The sequence below is a fragment of the Chlorocebus sabaeus genome, chromosome X, assembly GCF_047675955.1.
Source record: "Chlorocebus sabaeus isolate Y175 chromosome X, mChlSab1.0.hap1, whole genome shotgun sequence".
Classification (NCBI taxonomy): domain Eukaryota; kingdom Metazoa; phylum Chordata; class Mammalia; order Primates; family Cercopithecidae; genus Chlorocebus; species Chlorocebus sabaeus.
In genome coordinates, this window is record NC_132933.1 from 15,479,351 (window position 1) to 15,493,379 (window position 14,029).

Consider the following 14,029-nt stretch of genomic DNA (forward strand, 5'->3'; position numbering starts at 1 on the left):
TGCTGCCATCCATGTAAGATGTGACTTGTTTCTCTTTGCCTTCCACCATGATTGTGAGGCCTCCCCAGCCATGTGGAACTGTAAGTCCAATAAACTTCTTTCTTTTGTAAATTGCCCAGTCTTGGGTATGTCTCTATCAGCAGCAGGAAATCGGACTAATACACATGGTTCAGTCTTTCTACTTACGATAAGAGTAGTTTACACACCACAGTTACAGTGTTATAATAGTCTGTGTTTTTCTGTGTACATACTATTACCAGTAAGTCTTATATTTTCAGGTGATTACCTATTGCTCATTAATATCCTTTTCTTTCTGATTGCAGTACTCCCTTTAGTATTTCTTGTAGGACAGGTCTTGTATGGATGAAATTCCTCAGCTTTTGTTTGTCGGGGAAAGTCATTATTTCTCCTTAATCTTTAAATGATATTTTCACCAGATATACTATTCTAGGGTAATTTTTTTTCCTTCAGCACTTTAAATATGTCATGCCACTCTCTCCTGGCACGTAAAGTTTCCACTGAGAAGTCTGCTTTCAGATGTATTGGCACTCCATTTTATGTTACTTGTTTCTTTTCTCTTTCTACTTTTAGGATCCTTTCTTCATCCTTGATCTTTGGGAGTTAGTTTATTACATGCCTAGAAGTAGTCTTCTTTGGGTTAAAGTTGCTTAATGTTCTATAACCTTCTTGTACCTGGATGTTGATATGTTTCTCTAGGTTTAGGAAGTTCTCTGTTACTATTTCTTTGAATATGTTTTCTGCCCCTATCACTTTCTCTACTTCATTAAGGCCAATAACACCTAGATTTGCCCTTTTGATATTATTTTCTAGGTTCTCTAGGCATGCTTCATTGTTCTTATTCTTTTTTCTTTCCTCTTCACTGTGTATTTTCAAGTAGTCTATCTTCAAGCTTACTCTTTCTTCTGCTTGATGAGTTCTGCTAATGAAACAGTCTGATGCATTTTTCAGTATGCCAGTTAAATTTTTCAGCTCCAAAATTTCAGCTTGATTTTTTCTAATTATTTGGATTTCTTTATTAGATTTACCTTATAGAATTCTGAATTCCTTCTCTGTGTTATCTTGAATTTCTTTGAGTTTCCTCAACACAGCTATTTTGAATTCTCTGTCTGAAATGTTACATATCTCTGTTTCTCCAGGATTGGTCCCTGGTGACTTATTTAGTTTATTTGTTTGAGGTCATGTTTTCAAGGATGGTACTTATACTAATAGATGTTCTTTGGTGTCTGGCCATTGAAGAATTAGGTATTCATTGTAGTCTTCACTGCCTGGGATTGTTTGTGCCTGTCCTTCTTGGGAAGGCTTTCTAGATATTTGAAAGGACTTGGATGTGGTGCTCTAAGCTGTATCTTTACGATCTTGGACAAGATTTTGGAGAATTCTCTGGATTACCAGCAAGAGACTCTTGTCCTCTTACCTTTCTTTGTCTCAAAGAAATGGAGTCTCTCTCTCTATTCTGAGCCACTTAAAGTTGGAGGTGGAGTGGACATGCCACCACCATGGCCACCACTGCTAGGACCGCACTGGGTCAGACCTGAAGTCAGCACAGTACTGGGTCTTACCCAAGGCCTGCTGTAACCACTCCCTGAATATGGCTTATGTTCAGTCAAGGCCCTGGGGCTAGGCAATCAGCAGGTGGCAGAGCCAGCCAGTTCTGTGTCTCTCCCTTCAGGGTGGCAAGCTTCCTCAGGCCCTGGGTGGGTCCAGAGGTGCTATCTGGGAGTCATGGACTAGTCAAAAACCTTAGAAGTCTACCTGGTGTTCTGTTGTACTGTAGCTGAGCTGGCACTCAAACCATAAGACACAATCCTTCTCACTCTTCCTTCTCCTTTCCAAAGGCAGAGGAGCCTCACCCCATAGCCACCACAGGCCACATGGGGTACTGCCAGACTACCACTGATGTTCCCTTAAGGCCAAAGGGCTTTTAAGTCAGCTTCTGGTAAATGCTGCCTGGCCTAGGACTCACCCTTCAGGACAGTGAGCTCCCTTCTGGCCCAGGGCAGGTCCAGAAATGCCGTGCAAGAGTCAAGGCTTGGAATCAGGGACCCCAAGAGCCCACTACATGTCTTATCTCCCTGTAGCCATGTGGTATCTAAAACCAGCAAGTCTCAGATGCTTACCTAAGGCCCTCGACACAGTACCTTGGTACTGCTGTTGGTTATTCAGGGACCAATGGCCCTTCAAATAGCAGGTGATAAATGCTGCCAGGATTGGGTTCTTCCCTTCAAGGCAGTGGGTTCCCTTGTGACCCACAGTGTGTCTAGAAATGTCATCCCAGAGGCAGGGCCTGGAACGGGGGCCTCATGACTCTGACTGCTGCCCTATCCTGCTGTGCTGAGCTAGTATCTAAAATGCAAGATAAAGTCCTCCCCTCTCTTTCATCTCCTCTCATTATTTGGAAGGAAGGGGTCTCCTTTGGAGCCACAAGCTATGCAGCCTGGGGTTAGGGAAGGGCGATGATAACACTCTCATAGCCACCCCGGCTGGTGTCTCAATAGGTTGTGTGCCCCACACCCCCAGTCCATTGTCTCTGGGCCCAGTTTAGCACCGGGACTCACCTAGGAGTCACAGTCCCTGTGGCCTGGACTGCCTTTCAAGTTTACTTAGAGACCCAGAGCCCTTTGGCCCTCAGTGGCAAGGTTTGTGGAAAACTCAAGTTCCTACCACTGGGGCACTGGGAATGGAGATTCCCCTCTGGCTAGGGCTGGTTTAAAAGCTCCCTCCATGGGTAGATGTCATCTAAGTTTGGTCAGATTTTCCTTTCTGCTCGAACAAGACAGCACTGAGCTCAATGCCTCACGATTTCTGTGCTCTCTTTCCCCTAGTACCTAGAGATGTGTCCCTACCAGGCTGCCACTCTTGGGGTGGGGGGTATTGTTGGTGATTCATGACTATTTTTTCTATTTCTTTAGTGCCTCTTTCAGTGATACAAAGTTAACATCAGGTCCTATAAGGGTTCCCCTAATTTTTGTTCTTATGAAGGTGTTTTTTCCTGTGTATGTAAGTATTAAGTTGGTGTACTTGCAGGGTGAATGATCCATGGAGCCTTCTATTCTGCCATCTTGCTCTGCTTGCCTGTCCTTGTTTTTCATTGTTGATTTGTAAGAGGTCATTATCAATTATGGTTTACTAAACCCTTAATAGATATATGATTCACAAATATTTTCTTCCATTCTGTAGGTTGTTTTTTGACTGTCTTGACAGTAACTTTTGAATCGCAAAAGCTGTGAATTTTGATGAATTCTAGCTTATCTACTTTTTAATTTTGTTGCTTATGTTTTGGTGACATATCTAAGAACCCATTGCCAAATCCAAGGTCATGAAGATTTACCTCTGTGTTTTCTTCTAAGAGTTTTATATTATTAGTTCTTACATATATGTCTTTCACCCATTTTGAGTTAATTTTTGTACATAGTGGGATCCAACTTCAATCTTTTGCATGTGAATATCCAGTTGTCCAGGTACCATTTATTGAAAAGATCATTCTTTCCTAATTGAATGGTCTTAAAACCCTTGTTTAAAATTAACTGGAGATATATATGTACATGATTATTTCTGGACTTTCAGTGCTATTTCATTGATCTGTGTGTCTATCCATTTGCCAGTAGCACACTGTTTTGATTTCCGTAGCTTTGCAGTAAGTTTTCAAATTGGGAAATGTGAATCATTCAACATTATTTTTCTTTTTCAATATGGTCTTGGCTACTTGAAGTCCCTTGACTTTCTGCATGAGTTTTAGAATCTGCTCTTCCATTTCTGCAAAAAAAAGATTATAAAAGGACTTTTGTAGCAATTGCAATGAATTTGATTAACTTGGGTAGCTTTGCCATTTTAACAATAGTAAGTCTACCAGTCCAAGAGCATAGTACCCAATACTTAGTTTCTCAACTCTTACCCCCTCCCTCCCTCCCCCTTCTAGTAGTCCCCAGTGTCTCTTATTGTCACCTTTGGGCACCTAGGTTGATTCCATGTCTTTTCTATTGTGAATAGTGCTGTGATGAACATATGAGTACATGTGTCTTTTTGGTAGAACAATTTATTTTCTCTTGGATATATACCCAGTAATGGGATTGCTGAGTCGCATAGTAGTTCTAAGTTCTTTGAGAAGTCTCCAAACTGTTTTCCACAATGGCTGAACTAATTTACGTTTCCCTGAAAGTGTATAAGTATTCCCTTTGCTCCACAGCCTCACCAGCATCTGTTGGTTTTTGACTTTTTAATAATAGGGGTTCTGATTGGGATGAGATGATACCTCATTATAGTTTTTATTTGTATTTCTCTGATGATCAGTGATGTTGACTATTTTTTCGTGTTTGTTGGCCACTTGTATGTCTCCTGTGGATAAGTGTCTGTTCATGCCTTTTGCCCATTTTTAATATGGTTATTATTATTATTATTTTTGTTGGATACATAGTTTGCAAATATTTTCTCCCATTTTGTGCATTTATGTATACTCTATTGATAGTTTCTTTTGCTGAGTAGAAGCTCTTTGGTTTAGTTAGGTCCCACGTGTCAATTTTTTTTTGTTGTTGCAATTGCTTTTCAGGACTTAGTCATACATTCTTTTCCAAAGCCTATGTCCAGAATGATGTTTCCTAGGTTTTCTTCTAGGATTCTTATAGTTTGACGTCTTAAATTTAAAATCTTTAATATATCATGAGTTATTGTTTGTATACAGTGACAGGTATGGGTTCAGTTTCATTCTTCTGCATCAGGATAGCTAGCTATCCCAACACCATTTATTGAAAAGACTGTTCTTTCCCCAGTGTATGTTTTTGGAGCCTTTGCCAAAAGTGAGTTCACTGTAGATGTACAGATTTGTTTCTGGGTTCCCTATTCTAACTAATTTATCTATGTTTGTTTTTGTATCAGTACATGCTGTTTTGGTTACTGTAGCCTTATAGTACAGTTTAATGTTAAGTAATGTGGTGATTCTGGCTTTGATCTTATTGCTTAGGATAGCTTTGGCTACTCAGGCTCTTTTTTGGTTCCATATAAATTTTAGATTTGTTTTTTCCTAATTTTGTGGAAAATGATGTCGGTAGTTTCATAAGAATAACGTTGAATCTGTAGATTGCTTTGGGCAGTATGGTCATTTGAATGACATTGATTCTTCCAATCTATGAGCAAGGAATGGTTTTTCATTTGTGTCATCTATAATTTCTTTCAGCAGTGTTTTATAGTCCTCCTTGAAAAGATCTTTCACCTCCTTTGTTAGATGTATTCCTAAGTATTTTTTTCTGTGGCTATTGTAAATAGGATTGCATTCTTGATTTGGCTCTCAGCTTGAACATTATTGGTGTATGGAAATGCTACATATTTTTGTACATTAATTTTGTATCCTGAAATTTTACTTTACAAATTTTTTACTTTTATTTTCTATTGTACAAGGAATTGTTTTCATAATTTTATTTCAAATTGTTAATTCCTAGTGTATAGAAATAGAACAGATTTGTACATATTGATATTGTATTTTACAATTTTGCTGAATTCATTTATTAGCTCTAACTTTTTTGTGGATTCTTAGGATTTTAATGCAGAAGATTATATCATCTGCAAATTTCTTAATTTCCAATTTGGACTACATTTTTGTCTAATTGTCCTGGATAGAACTTCCAATACCATGTTGAACAGAAGTGGTGACAGTGGACATCCTGGTTTTATTCCTGATCTCAGAGGAAAAGCTTTTAGTCTTATGATATCGAGTATTACCTTAGCTGTGAGTTTTTCACATATGGCCTTATCATGTTGAGGAAGTTGCCTCTATTTCTACAGTTTGTTGAGGGTTTTTATTATGATAAGGTGTTGGTTTTTGTGAAATGCCTTTTCTGGGTTAATTGATAATTATGTAATTTTTTGTTCTGTTAATGTGATGTATTAGTTTGATTGGCTTTCATACGTTGAAATACACTTGGATTCTTAGGAAAGATCCTACTTGGTTGTGATGTATATTTTCTTAATATGCTGCTGTATTCAGTTTGTTAGTATTTTGTTGAGAATATTTGCATCTATATGGTAATGCAGGCCTCATAGAATGAGTTAGAAAGTGTTCCCTCCTGTTCCATTTTCTGCTTCCAGTATTATCTATAAACAGTTATAATCTATAAGTATAAATATTTATAATTATTGTTTTATATATTCATCTTTAAAATAATATAGGAAATGTAATCCTTTTTATTTCTGTAATGTATAGATAGTAATAATGCCACTTTTATTTATGATTTTGTTAATTTGAGCCTTCTTTTTTTCTTAGTCAGTCTACCCAGAAAAAAGCAGAGGAATGAATACCAATTCTTCTTGAACTCTTTCAACAAACAGAAGAAGGAACACTTTCATATGCATTTTATGAGGCCAGCATTACCCTGATATGAAAACTAGGCAATAGCACTACAAGAAATGAAACTACAAGACAATATTCCTGATAAACATGAATGCAAAAATCTTTAATAAAATACTAAAAAACAAAATTCAACAGCACATTTATAGGATTATACATCATGACCAAGTAGAATTTATCCCAATGATACAAGGATGTTTGAATCTGTATGAATCAATCAACATGATACAATATATTAACAGAATGAAAGAAGAATATTATAATCATCCCTATTATTTCTCTATTCTCTATTTTTATTTTCTCTACTCTAATATTTATTATTTCCCTCCTTCTTGTACCTTTTGGTTTAGCTTGCTCTTCTTTTTCTAGTTTCTTAACATATAATGTTAGGTTATTAACTTGGGATCATTCTCCTTATTAAATCCAAGCACTTTCAGCCATAAATTTCCCTCCAGGCACTAATTTTGTTGTATCTCATACATGTCGATTGCTGTGATTTCTTTACATTAATCTCAATGTATTTTCTAATTTTACTTGTAATTTCTTCTTCAATCCAATTTTATGATTGTGTTTTTCAATTTTCACATGTATTTTACTTTCTTACTTTCCTTCTGTTATTGTTTGCTTCCATTGTGGTTAGAGAAGATTCTTTGTATGATTTAAAACATTTTTAATTTAGTGAAACATTTTTTGTGTCCTAACATGCAGTCTATCCTGGAGAATGTTTCATGTATACTTCAGAAGAACATATATTTTCCCATTGTTGAGTGAATTCATATATATATATATATATATAGCCTAATAAGTTCATAGTTTTGTTCAATTCCCCTGTTTTCTTATTCATCTTCAGTCTTCTAGTCCTATCCAGGACTTAAAGTGGGATATTGAAGTTTCCAACTATTATTGGACAACTGTCTTGTTCTCTTCAATTATATCAGTTTTTCCCTCTTTCAACAGTATGTAAAATTCTGCTGCTTTATAGCTCTGTCTACCCTACATGTTGTTATTGTCACAAATTACATCTTCACACTTTGTATCTCCCTTAACAAAGATTTATAATTATTGTTTTATATATTTGCCTTTAAAATCATATAGGGAAAAAGGAGGATTTAAAACAAAATGTGCGATACTTTTCTTTCCCATTTATTTATGTAGCTATCTTTAGTGTTCTTCTTTATTTCTTTGTTTGGCTTTATTGTCTAATGTCCTCTCATTTCAGCCTGGAAGACTCCCTTTTTGCATTTTTTGTAGGGCAGGTCTACTAGGGACAGAATTCTTCAGCTTTTATCTGGAAATGCCTTAATTTCTCCTTTATTTGTGAAGAATAATTTGACCGATATAAAAATTTTAGTTTATAGCTTTTATAGCACTTTAAATATGTAATCACAGTGCTTTCTGACCTGCATGGTTTCTGAGATGAAAGTGGCTGTTAATCTTTTTGTTTCTCATATATGTAATGAGTTGCTTTTCTTTTGCTGATTTTAAGATTTTCTCTTGCCCTGACTTCAACAATTTAACAATAACGTTTTTTCAGTGAGGACCTCTTTGAGTTTATAATAGCGGTTCATTTAGTTTTTTGGAGGTATAGATGCAAATCTTTATCAAATGAGGGTACTTTTCAGCCACTAATCCTTCAAATACTTTTTCGGCCTCCTTAATCTCTCTTTTCTCCCTCTGAGATACCCACTAACAGCACATTCATTTGCTTGAAGGTATTCCACAGGTCTCCTAGCTTGTTCATTTTTCTTTAAATTTTTTTTTCTGTTTCTTGGACTGAATAATCTCAACTGAGCTATTTTCAAGTTTGATAATTATTTTTTCACCATAACCAAATCTACTGTGCAACCTCTCTACTACAGTTTTCATTTCAGTTATTATATTTTTCAGCTCAAATTTTTCTATTACATTTTAAAATAATTATTAACTTTTTATGATAATTCTCTATTTGGTGACACACTGTTTTGGTTTCCTTTAGTTCTTTTTCCATGGCTTCCATTGGATCTTCAAGTATTTTTAAGACAGTTGATTTAAAGATTTTGTCTAGAAAGTTTAGCTTCCTCAGGAAAAGTTTCTGTTGGTTTATCTTTTCCTACTGATGCAACCACTAATCTGTCCATTTTTAAAACTTTATCATATCATGCATGTTATACAAATAGAATCATTCTGCATGTAGCCTTTTGGAAAAGGTGTTTTGTTTTTTTTACTTTTAAGTACAAAATTGTAAGTCCCTGGAGAATCATGCAAGTTGTTTCATATATTGACAGTTTATTGTTTTTTATGGCTGAATAGTATTTCATGGTATGAATATACTAAAGACTGTTTATTCACCCATTGAAGGATATCTGGGTATTTCCCCAATTTTTGCTACTATACAGCTGCAATAAACTTTTGTGTAGAGGCATTTGTGTTAACGTAAGTTTTCATTTCTCTGGGATAAATCCTCAAGAGTCAGGCTGTGGGTCGTATGGTTTTGTTTTGCAAGAAGTTGCAAAATTACGTTTCTTATTTTTACAAATTTATGAGATACACTTAGTCTCTATTTCATTTAGTTCTACCCTGATTTGGGGTTTTTTTGTTTGTTTGTTTGTTTTTGTTTTTGTTTTTTTGCTACTTTGCTGTTTGGTTTGTCATTGCTTTTCTAGTTCCTTGATGCAAATCATTAGATTAGTAATTTGTAATATTTCTACTTTTTTGATGTAGGCATTTATTGCTATAAACTTTCCTCTTAGCACTGCTTTTGCTGTATCCTATAGTTTTTTTGTATGTTGTTTCAATTATCATTGACTTCAATAAACTTTTTTAAAATTTCCATCTTAATTTATTCATTGACCAAAAGGTCATTCAGGAGCATGTTGTTTAATTTCTATGTATTTGTATAGTTTACAAAATTCTTCTTTGTATTGATTTATAGCTTTTTTCCATTGCAGTCTGCAAAGATACTTGAAAGATTTTTGACTTTTACAATTTGTTGAGACTCATTTTGTGGAATACTTATGGTCTACCCTGGAGAATGCTTCATATGCTGATGAAGAGAATATATATTTTGCAGTTGTTGGATAGAATATTCTGTAAATGTCTGTTAGTTCCATTTCATCTAAAGTTCATTTTAAATCCAGTGTTTCTTTGTTGATTTTCTGGTTAGATAATCTGTCTAATGCTGAGAGCAGGGTGTTGAAATCCCCCACTATTATTGTATTGCAGGTAATTTCTCTGTTTAGATCTAGTAATATTTGCTTTATGAATTGGGGTGCTCCAGTGTTGGGTGCATAAGTATTTAGAATTATATTATCTTGCCGAATTGATCCCTTTATATAATGATGTTCTTTGTCTTTTTTTAAATTGTTCTTGGCATAAAGTCTGTTTTATCCAAGTATAGCTACTCCTGCTTGCTTTTGGTTTTTACTTGCATGGAATATATTTCTCCAAACTTTCCTTTTAGTTAATATGTGTCTTTACTTGTAAGTTTCTTGTAAGCAGCATATAGTTTTGTTACATTTTTAATCCATTCAGCCATTCTATGTCTTTTATTTGGAGAAAATCCATTTACATTCAAGGTTATTATTGACAGGTGAGGTTTTGTTTCCATCATAATGTTAATTGTTTTCTGTTTGTTTTACATATTATTTGTTTTTTCTTCTTGTTCTCCTATTAATAATCATTGTTGGATTTCTATAGGGTATATTTTCTATACCTTTTGACTCCCTCTGTCTCCTTTGTGTGATTTCCTTACCAGCGAGTATTAAACTTTCTTGTGTTTTAATGATGGTAAATGTCATCCTTTCACTTCTAGGTTTAGGATCCCTTTGAGCATTTCTTGTAGGATTAGTCTAGAGGTAACAAATTCCCTCAGTATGTGCTTGTCTGGGAAAGATTTTATTTTGCCTTTATTTATAAAGGATAATTTTTCTCAATATAGTATTCAGGGTGACAGTTTTTTTCTTTCCTCACTTTGAAGATAGCATCCCATTCTCATCTGCTCTGTAAAGTTTCTGCTGAGTAATCCACGGTTAATTTGATGGGATTTCCCTTACAGAGACTAGATGCTTTTCTCTTGCAGTTTTTATCTTTGATTTTAGGCATTCTGAATATAATGTGTCATGCAGAAGTTTTTGCAGTGTATCTGCTTAGGGATTGCTGAGCCTTCTGTATCTGAATGTCTAAATCTATGTCTAAATCTCTTGCTACACCTGGGAAGTTTTAGTCTAATATTTCATTAAATAGGTTTCCTAATCCTTTCTTTGTCTCTTCACCCTTGAGAATACTGATAATTTGAATAGTCAGTCCCCTCATATTGTCCCAAATGTTAGGGAGGCTTTGTTCATTATTTTTTATTCTTTTTAAAATAAGTTTATCTAACTACGTTATTTCAAAAGACCTTTCTTTGCCTGCATAAATTCTTTCTTTCACCTGTTCTAGTCTTTTTTGAAGATTTCAAATGTACTTTGTATCTTCTTCAATGAATTCTTCAGTTTCAGAATTTCTATTTGGTTCTTTTAAAAAATATCTATCACTTTGGTAAATTTCTCATTCATATCCTTAATTGTTTCTCTGATTTCTTTGTATTGTTTTTTCATTATTATTTTGTATTTCACTGAGCTTCTTTAAAATTAACATTTTGAATTATTTATCTAGGATTTTTGCGTATGATCTATTGCTGGAGAATTATTGTGTTCCTTTGGAGGTGGCATATTTCCTTGCTTTTACATGTTTCTTATGTCATTACCTTGATATCTGCACATCTGGTATAGCAATTGCTTCTTCCTATTTTGAATTTATCTTCATAGGGAATAACTTTTTCCTGAAGATATATCTATGGTGCTGGTTGGGTAGGGTACCTTGTCTTTGATTCTCAGTTCATGTAGTTGTACAGTCTCTACGATTTCTTTGCCTGTAAACAGCATTGATGGCATCTGTGATTTACTTGGTAGGTTAGGGTAAAGTTATTAGTATTGGCTATGGTGAGGTTGTGCTGGCACTGGGATGCCAGGTAGACCAGTCTCCAGGAGTCAGTGGTGGAAGCAGTGAGCTGGGCACTTTTATATTTATTATATGCCCCAGGGTGGTATACACTGGCACCTGTGTTGGCAGTTATAGGCATGACAATTCTTGAGCCTCCAGGTGATTTGCTTGGATGCCAGTAGTGAAAACACTGTATCTGGTGGGTGGGTGGGTTATTGGGACCACAGGCAGCCAATGTGGCATGGACAATGGCAATAGTAGTGGTAGAATGATTCTTTGAATCCCAAGGAGTGTGCATTGATCTTGGAGATGGTCGTGATTGTCTGGGCAGGCCAGGCTCCAGGCCCATAGGTGGTGCTTGTAGGTAGGCACCAAATGAAGTTGTGGTGTCCAGGAATTTAGGTCCAACTTCAGGCCCCCAGCAATAGTGCTTAGGTGCCCAAGGTGGTGGAATAGGTATGGCAATCCACAGGACCCTGGTCTGTGTGCTCCATCTCGGGCAGGTGTGGGGGGCAAAGCCGGTCGTGATTATATTGGCATGGCAAAATAATTGGCTTGGCAAAACAACTTTAAAGAGAATCTATACCATTTCAGATTCCTACCATCAATGTATGAGACAGATAGGTTCTCTTCATCCTCATTAGCATTTGGTATTGTCGTTATTTTTCATTTTAGTCTTTCTGACAGGTATGCAATAATGTTGCAGTGGTTTTAATTTGCATTTTCCTAATGACTAGTGTCATAGTCAATTCAGGCTGCTGTAAGAAGTCACCATAGACTGGGTGGCTTAAACAATAAACATTTGTCTCTCACAGTTCTGGAAGCTGGGAAGTCCAAGACCAAGGTACCAGCAGATCCAGTGAGAGGACACAAGAAGGCAGCCGTCTACAAACCAGGAACAGAGCCCTGACCAGGAGCCAAATGATCTGGCACCTTGATCTTAGACTTAGCCTCCAAATCTGTGAGATGAGTTTCTATGGTTTAAGCCACCTGGTCTATGGTATTTTATTATGGTAGCCTGAGCAGATGAATACAAAAAGTTTGTAAATATACTAAAAACCATAAAATTGTACACTTTAAATTGATGAATTTTATTATGTTTGCTTCTATCTGAATAAAAATGTTATTTAATATATGATAATATTGAGTGAATGATGGCTTAAGTGAATGGCTATATGGGTCACCCAGAGTATAATGTTCAGGATGTCCCTCAGAAGCCAAAATAGATGATAAATTCATCATAGTTGATGGCATGCGATTGAAGAAAATTGTGTGGGGTGGATGGGAAGCAGTGGTGATTGAAGTAGGTAGGGAAATAGAATACAGACAGCATCCAAGATAGCCAAGATGTATATAGCAAATACTTTGTGCCAGACATTGGTCCAAGAGCTTTATGTTCATCATTTCTTTCTTTCCTCATAACAACTATGTGAGGTAGTTTCTATTATTGTCCCTTCTTTTAAAAATGAAGAAACTGAATCTTGGAGAGGTTAAGTAACCTTTCCAGCATTACATAGCTAGTAAGGGTCAGAACCAGATATTGAATCAGGTTTGTATAACTGTAGTCCATGCTGTCTACATGACACTAGAGGCCTGGATCAAGAATTAGGAGAGGCTTCTCTAAGGCCTGTAGACTTATTTATGTAGCATCAGAAGACAGAGTGACAACAACATAGAGATAACACAGGAAGACAGGAAGAGGGCTCAAACATCTAGCAGTCAAGTCCCTGTTACTCAATCCTCCTGCCTCAGCCTCCCAAAATACTGAGATTACAGCTGTAAGCCACCATGTTTGGCCTATGACTAGCCTCTTTTACTTAGCGTAATGTTTTCAAGATTCATTAATTGCCAAACAATATTCCATTATGTGGATATAATACATGTTATTTATCCACTCATTAGTTAATGGACATTTGGGCTATTTATTCTCTAGCTATTATGAATAATTCTGCTATAAACATTTGAATACAAATTTTTATATAAGCATATGCCTTCATTTCTTTGGGGTATATACCCAGAATGGAATTGCTGGATTATATGGTAGGTTTAATCTTCTGAGGTAAGGTTTCCCACAGTGTTTGTAATATTTTACATTTCCATCAGCAATATATAAGGGTTCCAATTTCTCCACATCCTAGCAAACACTTATCTGCTTTTTAAAATTATAATAATCCTAGTGTATATAAAGTAGTATCTCATTATGGTTTTGATTTGCATTTCTCTTATGAGCATCTCTGGGGAAACTGTAGCAGCAGAGCACTGACCACTCTCATTCTGTTGTCATGATAATGAGATCAGAAGCTCTGGTTCAGGCCAACCTGAATGTAAATCTGGGCTGTGTTACTTTCTCACTGTGTGACCTTGGGAAGGTTAAATTGCTCTGGGTCTCCATTTTCTCATCTGTAAAATAGAGATGATGAAAATAATGATGAGGTTGATAAAAATAATATTAATAATATAAAACATGCCTTAACAGAGTGTTTATAGTAACTAAGTGAGCTAATGTATGTAAAATACGAGAATGCTTAGCAGATAGTAAATATTTCAAAAATGTGTATATGTATGTATGTATGCATGTGCATTGTGAAAAGAAAGCAAGAGACAGAGAACAGGTATGCACACGTGTCACTCATGTATCACTTGCTAGGGCTCTTTGGAGCATGGAGCCCTGTATAGCACATTTTGTGATACTAGACTCACCTGTATATAATTCTT

At 35.9% G+C, this 14,029-nt stretch overlaps 1 pseudogene; it reads left to right on the forward strand.

The window, feature by feature from the left end:
• The first annotated feature begins 2,029 nt into the window (after positions 1-2,029).
• The window catches only part of LOC140710903 (uncharacterized), a 61,459-nt pseudogene continuing 49,459 nt past the window's right edge, over positions 2,030-14,029 (forward strand).